The sequence below is a fragment of the Apium graveolens genome, chromosome 2 (genome assembly GCF_009905375.1).
Source record: "Apium graveolens cultivar Ventura chromosome 2, ASM990537v1, whole genome shotgun sequence".
Lineage (NCBI taxonomy): Eukaryota > Viridiplantae > Streptophyta > Magnoliopsida > Apiales > Apiaceae > Apium > Apium graveolens.
In genome coordinates this window covers 196,659,984-196,675,121 of record NC_133648.1, presented here as the reverse complement: position 1 = coordinate 196,675,121, position 15,138 = coordinate 196,659,984, and positions in this window count along the sequence as shown.

Below are 15,138 nucleotides of genomic sequence, written 5' to 3'. Positions count from 1 at the left end.
GATACATACACTGTACTTACAATTTTTCGAGATCTCAAGTGACCTAGCTTTCAGATAAAAGGCGATTTCTCTCTCGTTTTTGCTCCTTTCTCAAACTTTTTCTTACCCACTACTTCTAAACACTAAAATGGCACAAAACATTGTTAGAGCTATCATTCCAGAGAAGGGAACTAACTTTATTACTTTTCTTGATACTAACCAAGCCCCTGATAGTTTCAAGGGGTTTGTGAAGTTTCTTTTTGAATCCTATATTGCAGGTGCTTTAACTGCAAGTCCTGTGCTGTATTTGGATGTTCTTCATGAATTTTGGACATCAGCTATAACTAGGACAGTTGTTCTAGAGAATGTCACTTCTATGGTGGTCACATGCATAATTGGAGACCAGGAAATTGAGTTTTCAGCTGTTGATGTGAATACAGCCCTGGGATTGCCAACTGAGAACTATGGAGAAATGCCAACTGCAGATGAGCTGAGTGAATTCATGGACTTCATCAACTACAGTGGCTCAATCAACTTGACAAGCCTGAACAGGACAAACCTTAGGAAGGAATGGTCATTTGTGTTTGATTCTATAGTGAGGGCTTTCACTTGTAGAAAAACTGGCTTTGACAACATCTCAAGTGTGGTGCAGAAGCTGGTGTTCTCAATAGCTCACAACAGGCATCTGAATGTTGGGGCTCTAATTCTGGAGGAGCTGGCTACCAGGCTTACTATGCCTTTGAAGAATAGAGGTAAAGAAATCTTTTTGTCAAGGTTTATCATGTCTACTTTAGCTCATAAAGTAAATGACATACATTTGTTAGCTGGTATTGATAGTAGTAGAATTGGCAATTGTAAGCAAGTGTCCAAAATAATATTTGGCTCACTTACTTCAAAGAATAAGGTGAGTGTAAGTCTTAGAATCACTCCATTTATGTTGGAGAGATTCAAGACTTATCCTTACCCTATGCCAGACATGAGGTAAATTTGCTAGTTCAGCTATGGTTCCTAAGCCTGTGGAAGCACAAACACAGGCACACCAACAGGGACCTTCCAAGGCTGCAGCACCTTCTTCTAAACCACTAGATGTTAGCAAACCAACCACTTTAGTCTCTCAAAAGACTGAAGTGAGTAAAAAGAAGAGAAAGGAACCAACCCTTGCTATTGTAAATAAGAGTGAAACAGTTCAAACTGAACCAGAGTCACCCTTGGTCAAAAGACCAAAGAAGAGTAAGATACCTGAGTTGACCACTCAAAACACCTCTGTGTCCTCCCAAAAGAGCACAGTTGAACAAATGGGGAGTAAACAGTTATTAGATGCATTCTCTCAACAGGGTGTATCTATTGAAAAGAGCATTCACCCCAATGCATCTTGTACTGTGTCAGCACAACCTGCACCTAGAGTGTATGGTAGAAGAAATAAGGATGGCACACACAGTGAGGGCACATCATTTGAAGCTCCCTTATCCATTCAGGGGGAGCTGCCAACACTCACAACAGAGCAAACTTCTCTAATCTCTCAAATTTCTTCATCATATAGAGCACTTGAATCTGATTCTCAAGTGCACCAACACTCAAGTGACATGGTTCATGAAACTGTGCTCACTACCCAGAACCAACATCTAGATGGTGAGAGGCCACTAGCTGGGGTAGACCTTGATGACACCATCACAAACATGGGGGTTTCATCAATTTTTACTGAAGACCCCATGGTCACTATTGCACCTTCATGTGCACAATCATCTTCACAGATGAATAGGTTTGAGGGTAGTACTCTTGAGGGAGAGCTATCTAAATCCTCTCCAATTCAATTGGAGGTTCCTCTAGAAGAAACAACTCCCCTCAAAACCCTAGCTGAAATTGCCTTGACAGTTGAAGCTATGAGTACAATTGCCAATGACCCTGTTATGGTAGAGGCAGGTAAAAACTGGCTCTTTGTCAAGATACAGGATAGGGATGTTAGTTAGTAATCCTAAGCCAGATTTGCTGAAATTAATGGAGGCTCTAACTGACACCCCCATCCTAGAAGAATTAGAAATACTTGTACAGATTAAGAACATAATTGAGAAAGGCTCAGAAAGCTCAGTCTTTACTTAATTATTGTAAACTGTCAAATGTTCAATGTACAAGTGTAGTATCAGCTTTTGTATTATTTTATTTTCATTTTTTAACTTGGGGTTAGTCTTGTTAACAGGCATGAATTTGTGATAAGCAAATCTTGTCACAAATTGGGGGAGATTTTTGTGTAAGACATGCCTGTATCATAACAAGACTAAGTCATATTGACAACCCTAAAATTAGTTGTATTGTAACCTTAATCTGTAATTTATACTTGTAACACTTAATGTCTATAAAATATAAATGGAGCAGACTGGAGCATTTTTCCCTAAACAGTGTCAAGCCTAAGAATTCTATCTGTAAGAAGTTCAAGAAGGTCATGCCTCAGAAGAATTATGAAGAAGCTTGGAGTTGAATAATTCTTTTTGGTGAAAAATATTCTAAGTCAAGATCTCTACAAGTCACAGAATTAGTGTTATAGAGAAGTCATTCGAGAACTCAGAAAGACCTATCGAGAACTCATGAACTGTCTATCGAGAACTCAGGAATTGTCTATCGAGAACTCAGAAAATGTTATTGGAGATATCGATAAGTCAGATACCCATTCGAGAACTCAGAAATATCGACAAGTATACATTCATTAGAGAACTCTGAGTTATCGATAAGCCAAAGTCCATTAGAGAACTCTGAGTTATCGATAAACCAAAATTCACTAAAGAACTCAGAGTTGTCGATACGTCAAGTCAACAATGAAGTTTCAGAGATATCGACAAGCCAACATGCCTATCGAGATGTCGAGTTCTCTACAGCTTAATTGGAGATCTCGAAGTGAAGAAATTTTTCTAAGTAAAGAATTGCAGAATAGTTCAATATCCAAGGTTGCAAATCAACAAACAATTCACACAGATGGATTGACAAGTCTACAAAAAGCAGCTTGAGAGATGGGCAAGATTAATGGTAAAGATTAATTGACAAAGGAAGATTAAAGTGAACACGGGATGCTAAAGATATGCTAAGCCAGAAATGGAAGATCTATTTTTCTATAAATAGAAATGACAAGTGACAGTTTAGAAATGCTAATAGCATATCTTATTACACACTGTGTAAACCAGTAGTTAACTGAGTTATAAAGTTAACACTGGTCCTAAGTCAGTTGGAAAAAAACAATCTAGATAGAAATTGTATTCTCTCTCAAGAAAGAAGCTAAGTTCTAAACCAAGAACTTAGAGATTTTGTAGCAAAACACTGCTTGATTTTTAATATAAAATTAAGTGAGTTTTGAAGATCTTTGTTTTACATATTTGCATTGTTATTTATGTTTAACATCTATTCTACCAAATCATTGAGAACAACCAACTGCTAAACCCAAAGTCGATCAAAAAGTAACCATTTAAGCCAAAACACATTCACCCCCCTATGTGTTATATTCATATCTAACAGTTACTCAGATGCAGATTTTGCAGGGTACAAAATTGACAGGAAAAGCACAAGTGGAAGCTGCCAATTTCTTGGAGGCAGATTAGTTTCTTGGTTTAGCAAGAAACAAAAGTCAATTTCCACATCAACTGTAGAGGCAGAGTACATTGCTGCAGGAAGCTGTTGTGCACAGATTCTTTGGATGAAGAATCAGTTACTGGATTATGGGTTAGAATTTTCTAAAATTCCTATTTACTATAAAAATCAAAGTGCTATTGCTATGACAGGTAATCCGGTTCAACACTCAACGACAAAGCACATCAGCATTAGGTACCACTTCATAAGGGAACATGTGATGGAAGGTACAGTGGAATTGCATTTTGTTCTAACAGATCAACAACTAGCAGATATATTCACAAAACCACTATGTGAAGCTACTTTTACAAGATTGGTAAATGAACTTGGAATGGTTTCAGGTTCTTTCTCTAAATCTGCTTAGTTTATGTTCTGATATATCAGACTTTATGATCAGTATTTACAGATATTACTATCTTTATGTAATATGTGCTTAAATTGAAATTTCCTTAAGTGTTGATTGTTGTCTGATGTGAATTTCTAAACTCTGATAGTGATATGAATGTTTTTGTGACTATTCAATCCAATGAGGATAATTGTGCTAGATGATGACCTAGTAGTCTCTAATATACTAATGATCCCATGTTTGAAGTAATTGTTTATGTGGAAATCTTTTAACACAAGCAAATTATGATATTGAGCTTGGTTAGGTTTACTTTGTGTATCTTATTACTAAGTCAAAAACTAGAATAGTGCTTCTTATCCGTTAATTTCTGATGTTGGTAAATCTTATGGATGTACTAAGTGCTGATAAACCTCACTTATCAAAAGAAAAATATATGTGGAAGGGAAGACCCAAGTGCATTGTTGATATTAAGTAATATGCATTAGAATAGCAAAATAAAATTTTCTTGGTGACTTTTCACATTCTCGGATTACTGGAGAAATACTCTGATAACAACATAAATTCTGATAAGAAGTCGTGACTCACTTACACTGAGAAGCTACTGTAAAAAGGAATTTCAAAAGATGCATAAAATGAGCACAAAACAGTTGAGGTGGACTAATGTTTGAACTCATTCTATAGTAGACTTCAGACTAATGATAGATTTTAAACAAAGTTCTTAGTTATGCCTTATTTCTAAGATGTACTAAAGTGAATCAGACTTTACTCTTTGTCTGATATTTAGCTTAAAGCACGCACTTACACTCCATATGAATGATGAAAATTACGGTGATGATCAATGTTGTTTTAGATGAACAGTTTAAGTGTCAGTTGCATAAATTCTGAGGACAAGTTCTGATGATTAAGTTCTGAGGAAACCATATCAGTATTTGTGCAAAGAATTACAGAAATAAACATTCACTTTTTGAGTGTAGGAGCCATATTCTGATGACTTTTAAGTTCTGATAATAATCAAGTTCTGATGCTGACGTGGCAGTATTTATTTCCTTGATTTATTTTTAGGTCAATACGTGAACAGTTATATTTTATCAGAATATTGGTTTAAGTGAGATAAAGACAGTAATAATCATTTGTTTAGTGGGAACAAATTTTTTTTTTTGAAAAACTGCATGTGCATAGTAATCATTACTTATTTCCCGTGCCCATTAACTTTTGTCTTAACTACTGCATGGCTGACAGGTGTAACGTCTGTTCCACTTCTCAATAACTGATGTCAAGTGGAGTGTATAAGTAAAAGAGATAAAAGATTTTAAAATTTTTTATTTACACTTCTATCTATCCTCTCTCTCTTTTATCTTAATCTCTCTCTGACGGTTTTCTATACAGACATTTTATCAAACACCTTTCAGGCACTCTTCTTTCTCACTTATTTCTCAATGGAACCCAATGATATAATCTTTAATGGAGCAAATTTTGTCCCCAACAACTATGCTGCCATTCTCACTAAGAGTGAAGCTCCTTCAGAACTTCATTTTATACAGGATTTCTTATCTCATAGTGAAATTGGGTTCATTTTGACTCATCCATCCAATTTATCTGGAACTAAAGTTCTGACGTTTTGGCGTACAGGACTTTATGATGATGGTGGTAAGAATGGGACTCCAAGTATCATGTTTACAACACAGGAGGTTGAGTATGTTGTTACTCCAGCAACAGTTCGAAAAGCTTTACACCTACTGGAAAACTGTCAATTCAGTTCTGTTGTGGAGGAGCCCCTTCTACAGCAAATGATGGCTAATCTTGGGTATGAACAGAGTTTGGCTAAGTTGGGTCAACTCAAACGCCCATATATTCGAAAGGAATGGAGCTTCTTCTTCGATTGCATCACGAAGACGTTTTCCAAAAGTGCTCAAATTTTGATGCCATTCTTATTCTGACATAACAAATTGGGTATGCACTCTTAAACCAGTCTCATTTTGATTATGCAAAGACTGTGTTATGTTTTATAGGAGATAGAATGAAATAGGATAGAAATGTAGTCTACTTTCCTAGGTTCTGTCAGTTAATCTACAGTTATTGTACTTCAAAAGAAGCAATATTAGCAAGTGAACAGATAGAACCTTTTAGGTTAGCAAAAAGGGCTTTTACTGATCTTTTAACTGCTCACAACAAGAAGGGAGTTTTAAGACCCCTTAGAATACCTTTATCAGTAAAGCAAGCCCTTGTAAATGCTGATGCTGCTACCTATTCATTGCTATATCCTGATGTCCAACCCACCAAAACACAACAGCCATCAGAACCAACCACCACCCAAACACAACAACCACAAACATTAGCATATACCATTCAACCATCAGCACCTACAGTGAAGCCTTCTTCTTCTAGAGCAAAGAGGACTAAGATAGTACCTCAGTCACAACAGAAAAGAAGGAGGATGATTCTGAGAGATGAATCAGAAGATGAGGCACAGGTTCAAATATCAGAACCTGTTGCTGAAGCAGCTGAGGAAGAGTCTCCTCATAAAATAAAGGAAACTGGGAGTTCTAGGCCCCTCAAAAGGTTTAGAAAGATAAATTCTGATGACAAAGCTCCCAAAGTCTCTCCGCCCTTGAAGAAATTGATGAAACAAAGAGCTAACAGGGACATAGCTGAGTCAGATTCAGAGGATGTGGAAGCAGCAGCTAAGGAAGGGGATCAGGAAACTCTGATCCCAAAGGAGCCAATTGTGATTGAATCCCTTCCATCTTCACAACCAGAATTTGCTGAAGCCACTGAATCTACACCTTCACAATCTCCAATTCAAGAGCCAGCGACTGCTACATCACCAATGCCTACACCTCCTGTGTCTCCTATCATTGATCAAGTACATGCTGTAATCCAGGTACAAGTGCTGAAATAGATATTCACAACTTGAATGTGCCTGAGGTTCTGTACTTGGAAGCTCCAACCATTCCTCAACATACTCCACCAACAACACCAATTTTCGATGCTAATTTCAATGCAGATATTCCAACAAAACCTTTTCTGAAACTAGATGATGAAGATCAGATATTAGGTGAGCATCAGAATTTGGATGTTGATCAGAATTTACTGCCAGATCAGCTTTTAGAGGATGATTTTGAAACCTCTATAGCCTCTCATACTATCATTTTATCAGAGGATGCTGATTATGCAGACTCTGTAAGTTCTGATGCTACAAATGTTGACACTACTGATGAAGCTGCTACGAATCTATATGCTGATGTAGCTGGTCCTTCAGGACATGCACCTCAACAAGTTCAAGGCAAAGCTGATTTAATCAAGAACTATGTTAGAGAGGATGCACTAGTACCTTGGAGTGAAACTCCAAGAGGAAAAGAATGGATCAAGGAGTGGAACAAAGTTGATTTTGTTCCTACTGCAAATATTCTTGTTGAGCACATGGCTAAAGTTGATGAGATGCTGGTGAATGATGACTTCAAAGCACAGCTCAGAGTTACTGTATTGAGTACAAGGAACCTTCAAGGTCAACACTCAATAACTCAAGCCAAGGTGAACAAAATTCAAGAAACACTGATTCAGCAATACATGAACTTTAAACTGGATAAGAACAGGTTTTTCAAGCCTGCCTTTAACAGAGTTGAGGCTATTGAGAAAGCTCAGCAGAAATAGCAAGCTCAGATTGATGAAGTACTAAAGAATCAAGCTTCTCAACAAGTTCAACTAAATGAAATCCAATCTTCAGTGGAACTACTTCTCTCTCTCCTACTACCTGATGATGCCAAAAAGGGGGAGAGGGTGGTTAAGTCCAAATGTCTACTAATTTAGCACTGAAGAAAAAGGATGATGGAAATGATGACCAGGGAAACTCTGAAAAGGGTAGAGGTCATGGTCAAGGAAAAGGCTCTTCATCTAGGAAAACAGGAACTTCTACACAGAAATCAAGCTCTGATGCTGATAGAAGAATAAGTTCTGATAAACAAGTTATGACTAAGCCTGATGTTCAGATACAAGGTGAGAGTCAAGAATCATATAATTTTATGCAGATACTGAAGCTTAAGGGGAAGGAAACAACAGTATACTATCAAGACCCTAAGATACAGAAGCTGGATGAAGAAATTTCAAAAAGACTATTTCTCAAAGACAATCCAGGAATGGACTTTGAAAGTCTGAAGGAAGAAGAAGCCAGACATAAAGCAGAAAATGTCAAATCCAAGTCTAAAGCTTCTATTACTACAAAGAAACCTCCAAAGCCTAAGGGCATTGTGATTAAAGAGAAGACAAACTCTGAGGAAACCAAATTTGAATCCAAAGCCAAATCACAAGTAGAGGTAGATCCAAGGTTCAAGGGCGAAGATAAAGTTGATGATTCTGTAAAAATATATGTGCCAACCATGGATGAACAAGTAAATTCTGATGAATATACTAGTCTGATTTTGAAGAAGAAGAAGAATATTCAAACTACCTCTGACAGGGCTCATGTTGTTCAAGATCAGGACTTAGTAAATTCTGATATTAAAATGAAGCAAGCAACCTCTGACAAAGCTCAAGTTGTCTTGATATCAGAAGATAAAGGAAAGGAAACCTCTGACATTGCTCATGTTAAACCTTCAAAAATTCTACTACCTGGGTTTACTAAAGCTCAACAATCTGCTCAACCTATGAAGACTTCAACAAATGTTTTTAAGGGTAGATTACTTCAAGGGAAGGAAGCTAGAGATAAAATAGGGCTGGGTAATGCTGATGAGAGAAGAGTAAACAATTGTACCGTGGATCCTACATCTTTTTCTGAACGAGGAGTAGGGACAACTCCAAAAAGATTGAATCAATTGGAGTCTGTATAAATGGTCTACCACTCCGTGTTAAAAGAAGATATCATGCTATATTTCATGACAGATGGGAGGGTATTCCAAATAAGAAAGGATACTATTCGTTTGAAGTACTTTGAAGAATTGCAACATGTGCTATTTATACTTCAAGTGAAGAACAGATCAACAGATGGTGCAGCCAGTTACTTAAAATCTAATATTCAAAGGCAAAAGAAACTTTATTCTGTAAAGTCTCACATGCCATACTATCCTAAGTACACAGCTCACAATGGTGAACTAGTTGAGATGAAGCCTAATACCTCCAAGATCACTACATTTTTGGGTATTAAGGGACTGGAATTTAATCTGGAGTCTGACAAAGCTAATCTGAACAGACTGGATCAGGAAATAAGGAACGAAAAGATTAATGATCTCAGGGCTGCTATCTTTCAGACAGGAAAAGATACAGTTAAACTTAAAGATGCAAAAAGGAGGATGCAGAATGAACTTGAATATGTTGAGAGAACTCTTTAAAGAACTATCTCAGAACAACTCCTGATATTCGAGAGATCACACACTGAAGCCAAGTCAAGGACTACAACTGTTAAATATTGAAGTATATACAGGCTAAAGCTGATATCAGACTTTAAGGATGGTAAAAGCTACAAGGACTGTGAGTTGTAGTTATCTAGTCAAATTCTTATATGCATTTGTACTTAATGTTTTTGACATCATCAAATATCTATTAAACTTGTATATTATGCTAATTTACAAGTTGGGGGAGATTGTTAGATATATTTGTGATGTCATATCTAATAATGATTTATGTTTAGTTTTCAGATCTTGACTAACAGGACAAATCAGGACTTAACTGGAAATCAGTACTTATACTGAAGTCAGAGCTTAAGATATCAGAACTTAAGATATCAGAAGATATTTATCAGAAGATAATATTAGGACTTAAGAAGACATTCAGATAAGAAAGGCGGTTGATTGAAAGGAAAGAAGATCTAGACTAAAACAAGAAGAGATATGCATGGAGAAGAATTCTAAGAAGAATAGAAGACTTGGAGGAAAAGATAACTAATTGATATATTTTAGGATGCAGACTTATATTCGATATCAGTTAGAAGATTATCTTGTAACTGTGTGTCTATATAAACACAACATAGGGTTTACACTATATGTGTTATCTTAATCAAGAATATTATTCATTGTAACCCTAGAAGCTCTCGTGATATTTATTCATCACTGAGAGAGAACGGTTTCATTGCAATACTATTTTATTAATAAGATTATTCTGTGTTTCATACTTGTGTTCTTAATTCGATTTGATTGTAGTATACACTATATTTAACCCCCTTCGATAGTGTGTGTGATCTAACATTTAGAATGAAAACCGTGTTTAAATCCCATCAAACCGTCCCGTTTTGGTCGAAATCGGGGCTTCACCGGAGGATTTTCTGGTCACGGGAAACTAGGTTCTTCGCAACCCATTTCTGTTCTTGGTGACCCGGATTCCTGACCCGGTTGTAACCCGGCTTTGATTCACTTTACTTCAAAATCATTTCTGAAATGTTGTTCTTACAGATTAGCCCCTGAAAGTTTCTAAACATTGTAAATTTCAGATTTTTGTTTCAAAAGTTTTCAAAAATTGGATTTCTGTTTATAATTAAATTCAGAATTTTTTTCAATGTCCAAAAATTCCAAAAATTATTATTTTTAATTCTGAAAATTATTTTTAATTTAAAAATAAATTTAATTTATTTAATTAATTAATTTTATTTAATAATTCATTATTTAATTGATCAATTAATTTAAATCTTAATTGATTAATTAATTTAATTAGTTATTAATTAATTTTAATTGATTTGATAATTAGATTTAATTATTTATTTTTTATTTAAATATTCCGAAAAATAGTTTCGAGCTTTAAAATATTATTTAAATTTATTTTCAAGGATCGATAATTATTATAAAATTATTTTAAAGTTAAATTCCGGTGTTCGAACCCTATTATTTAAATATAAAATGATTCGTAGTCCAATTTTAATTCCGAAAAATGTTCAAAAATTCATATCAAATACCTGGAAAATCATTTTGACCCCGAATCTTCTTTGAAAAATTATTTTGACCAATTATCTTGCGTGCTATGTGTTACGTGCTATCTGATTGATATGTTATATGCCTATGTGGTTATTGTTTAACTATTTTATTCATAACTTTCAATTCGTAAATCGGATTTGGGTAAAACGAAGGGTAGATAAAAGCTTATGACGCCTATATGATGATTAGAATGATATATGATTGAGTATTGATAGATAATTGTGATGCCTAGCAGAGTAAGATAGGAATAGAAAAAGAAGTCAGTGATCTGTAAATAGACATGAAGCGTAGAAAGAAAAGGCAAGTGATTGACGAATAGAAGCAATGCATAGAAAAAGAAGGAAAGTCATTGAAAATTAAAACTGTTAGATGAGTACAAGTAAAGTTGAAAGTCATCTATGATAAGGCAAGTCCTTCTGAACCTTTCCTCGAGATATATTGCAAATATTTCTGAACTTTCTCATAATATGTTGCTAGTATTCAAAATAAATCTTATTTTACATTGCAAGCGCTTTAAACTAGTCAACCTTGAACACTGATCATATCATTGAATTTGAACTGTAAGCTTTATTTCTTGTAAACCACCAATGGTTAATATCCCAGATATTAAACCATACCAATACAATACTACTCCACAAATACATACACACCATAAACCAAGTATTTCAACAAAATTTCTTGAGCATACAAAAACTTATACACCCTGGAATACCCTATCACATCAATGATCAATACCCTATATTATCATTGAACCATTATTCTTCAGATACTTGATTCTTCATTAGGCTTGAAGCCGTTCTTCATATTTATACCTTGATACATCCTGGTGACACTTGTGAAATGTTTTATGCTTTGAGATAAATGTTTTATCAATGTTAATCATGATTCTGTTTTTATTAAATTGTAATGGTTATCATATTAAATTGTTTTATAATTGGATGGTTTTATAAATATGGACCAGATTCGTGGTCAGACCAGATTTGTGGTCATATTAGGCCAATGCGTGCCTTGGATCCAGTATATAGAGAAAAGCTGAGAGCCTTGCTCGGGGTTAGTGCGTGACTGATCAACAACCTAACCTTGGTTTTTAAAAGAATGAAAAGAATATCCAATTTTATCCATTGCTTATCCAGAAACTTGATTCTTATGAATCATTTCAACTGATCATTGTGAACCTCAGTTATTGCTATTATGACTTGCTGAGCTAGTTAGCTCACTCTTGCAAATATGTTATGTTATTTTACAGTTGAAAAGGAAATTGTTGGTAATGAGGATTCTCAGTCCAGTGTGTGAGCTAGGATTCCAGGATAAGATGGACCGAGTTAGCAGGAGCTCTATAATGTAGATGAGTTCTGTAAGATTGTAAGAATGATATCATTATCAGTTGTAAGCGGAACTAGTTGGGATTTGGTACGATGTAATAAAAGTTAAGGTTGTGGCTTATTTTCATACTTTAACCTGTTACGATCCATAGTTGTGGTAAGTAGGGTCTTTATATATTTTACTTTTATAAGCAAGTATATATATAATGAGTATGTGTGTGTGTTGTGAACCCTAAACTTCTGACCTGGGTTTGGAGGGCGTCACATTCATATTAAACAAAACCTTTGATTCAATTAAATCATTTGCTCTCTCTCGCAATTTTTCAACTTCATCCTGTATATGCAATATATTTTAGGAGACATTATATAAGATATAATACAAGTTGTATTAGTGATTAAAAAGCAAAAAAACTGTTGATTAAACTGTCAAGTATTAGTGATTTTATAGTAGTGATTAAAGTTCAAGAATTAGTGATCAAAATATTAAATTTTAGTTATCATAACCTATTCTCATGGGTTTTTCCTGAATCACTCTGCGTAATTTTCATTTGTTTTTCAGCATCCTTGTCACCCAATGTTTTTTTAATTGTTATTAGTGGTTTTTTATGTAATACAGTATTAATGGCAATGATTTTATAAAGTACCCGATTTTGATCTTTGACAATATCATTTTTGTTTTGTCCATCTTGATTCTGTTCTCAGCCATCATTACCAGCTTCATATCCAATATATTTATTGCCATTCATGTTTTTTCATTGGAATTTAAACCATAAAGAATTAATCAGTTTAAGCAAGTTTTAAAAAAAAGAATGCATAGATGTTTGTAAATTTTACCTTTTTGGTTATTTTTTCCTTTTGTGATTGTTGTTCCAAATAATCCCTCAATGTTGGCATAATAGCACAAACCCCAAAAACTCCGTTGAACACTTCAATTGCCTGTCTTTGTTTTAACAGTTCCTCATGCCATCCTTTGTAAGACGGAAAGTGCCTCTCTACAAAGTTGATTCCTCTATGACGTAGCCGGTCTACGTAGAATAACTACATAACAACATATTTTTTATAAATACATTTTATTTGTAAAAAAATAATGATGTACATAATACAAATAAAGACAATTGATACCATCAAAACACCATTGATCCTCTCAAGAAAACAAAATTGTTTTTGTTCCAACTGTTAGTTGCTTTGACTAGGTAGGAAATTAGGTACTCTGCCCAATCAAGATTGTTATCCAACTTAAGAATTTGTTTGTCAATGTATGCATGTGTTGGTGTTCCAAACATAACATTGGACAAACCTATAACAAAATTCAGTTTAAAATTCTCATTCAGCCATTGGCCATTCAACAGTTCGGCCACCATCCCAGTAGTAATTTCTTCCCTTTTGTCAGCAGAAAATTATTCTAGCCACTGCTCAGTCCTCTTCTGGTACTTATCTCCTGATGCAAGCATGATTGACTGTCCTCCGTACGGGATTCCCAACACATCAAAAACATCTTCTTCAGTGATTTCTATGTTTGAATATTTAATCCTCAAAGAAACATTGTTTTGGTAAAAAATCTAAAAGATATTATATGCAAGCTTTGATGGCAATAACTCCAAACAGAAATCGACTAGATGCTCGAATCCAGAATCTCTAACACACTCCTTTTGTTCTTCTGAGAGGTAGTATGCCATTTGGCTGAGCAGTCTTGGAGAATTCCTGATTTTAAATCTTTTTTTGGTTTATTGATATACACAACACCTTCAATCTGGTTGATATTTTTTTAAAAAAAATGTGAGAGAGTATAAAAGGAAGCATAAGAACTTAGTTTTATTATTCATATGATATACCTCAGTGTCCAGTTTTACAGTTTTCTTCTTTGAAATTCTCAAATTTGCCCTTTTCTCTTTGGCTCTTCACATTCAATGTTGTCATGTTTATAGAATTTATTAATTCAAGATCTAGATATTAATATCTCTAAGGTAAATTGCAAATTTAATAGTGATTTCTATGTATAATATAAAGATTATAATGTGTAATTTAGTGATTACTATGCACATTTTAGTGAATAACATGTGTAATACGATGATTTTTTTTACCTTTTTCTCTGTCCTCTTCTTCTACTTGTTCATTTTTGGTTTCTTTCTTGGATCTTGCTCTTCAACTTGATCTTGATTGTCTTGTGTTTCAGTTTTTTCAAGTTTCATTTCCTCTTCAACATTCTTTTGAATTACAAAAATTAATAATTCAACATCTAGAAATACTATCTATAATTTAAAATGTAACTAAGTTTAACAGCTGTTAATTTTTTAGGGTTCACCAACTCCTTAAATAGGTTTTAAATATATTTACCTCTTTTTTGACTAAATAGAAATTAGGATTAATATTACATCTATTTAGGGTTTAGGGCCTTAAGGCCCAAAACCCTGTAGCCTAACTTAGTGTTAGGCCCTAAATCCTATAAATCAGATTGTATAAGTAATGATTACTATATATAATTTAAAATGTAACTAAATTTAATAATTGTTAAATTTTTAGGATTCACCAACTCCTTAAAGAGGTTTTAAAAATATTTACCTCTTTTTTTACTAAATAAAAATTAGTATAAATATTACATCTATTTAGGGTTTAGGGTTTGCCCTAAACCCTAGAGGCTAAACCCTAACATAGTCTAGGATTTAGGGCCGTTAGGCCCTAAATCTTAGAAACCAGATTTTATAAATAATAATTATTATCTATACTTTAAAATGTAACTAAATTTAACAGTTGCTAATATTTTAGGGTTCACCAACTCCTTAAATAAGTTTTAAAAATATTTACCTCTTTTTTTACTAAATAGAAACTCGGATAAATATTGCCAAAAGTTGCTTTCATCAATGTCGTAACATGTTTATACAATACCTTGTATTGGCTTGGCACTGCGCTATTCACATTCACTCGATTGAACTCATCCTGAATTTGCTGCACTTGACCTTTCTTTTTTAACTGTGATGACACATCATTTTTA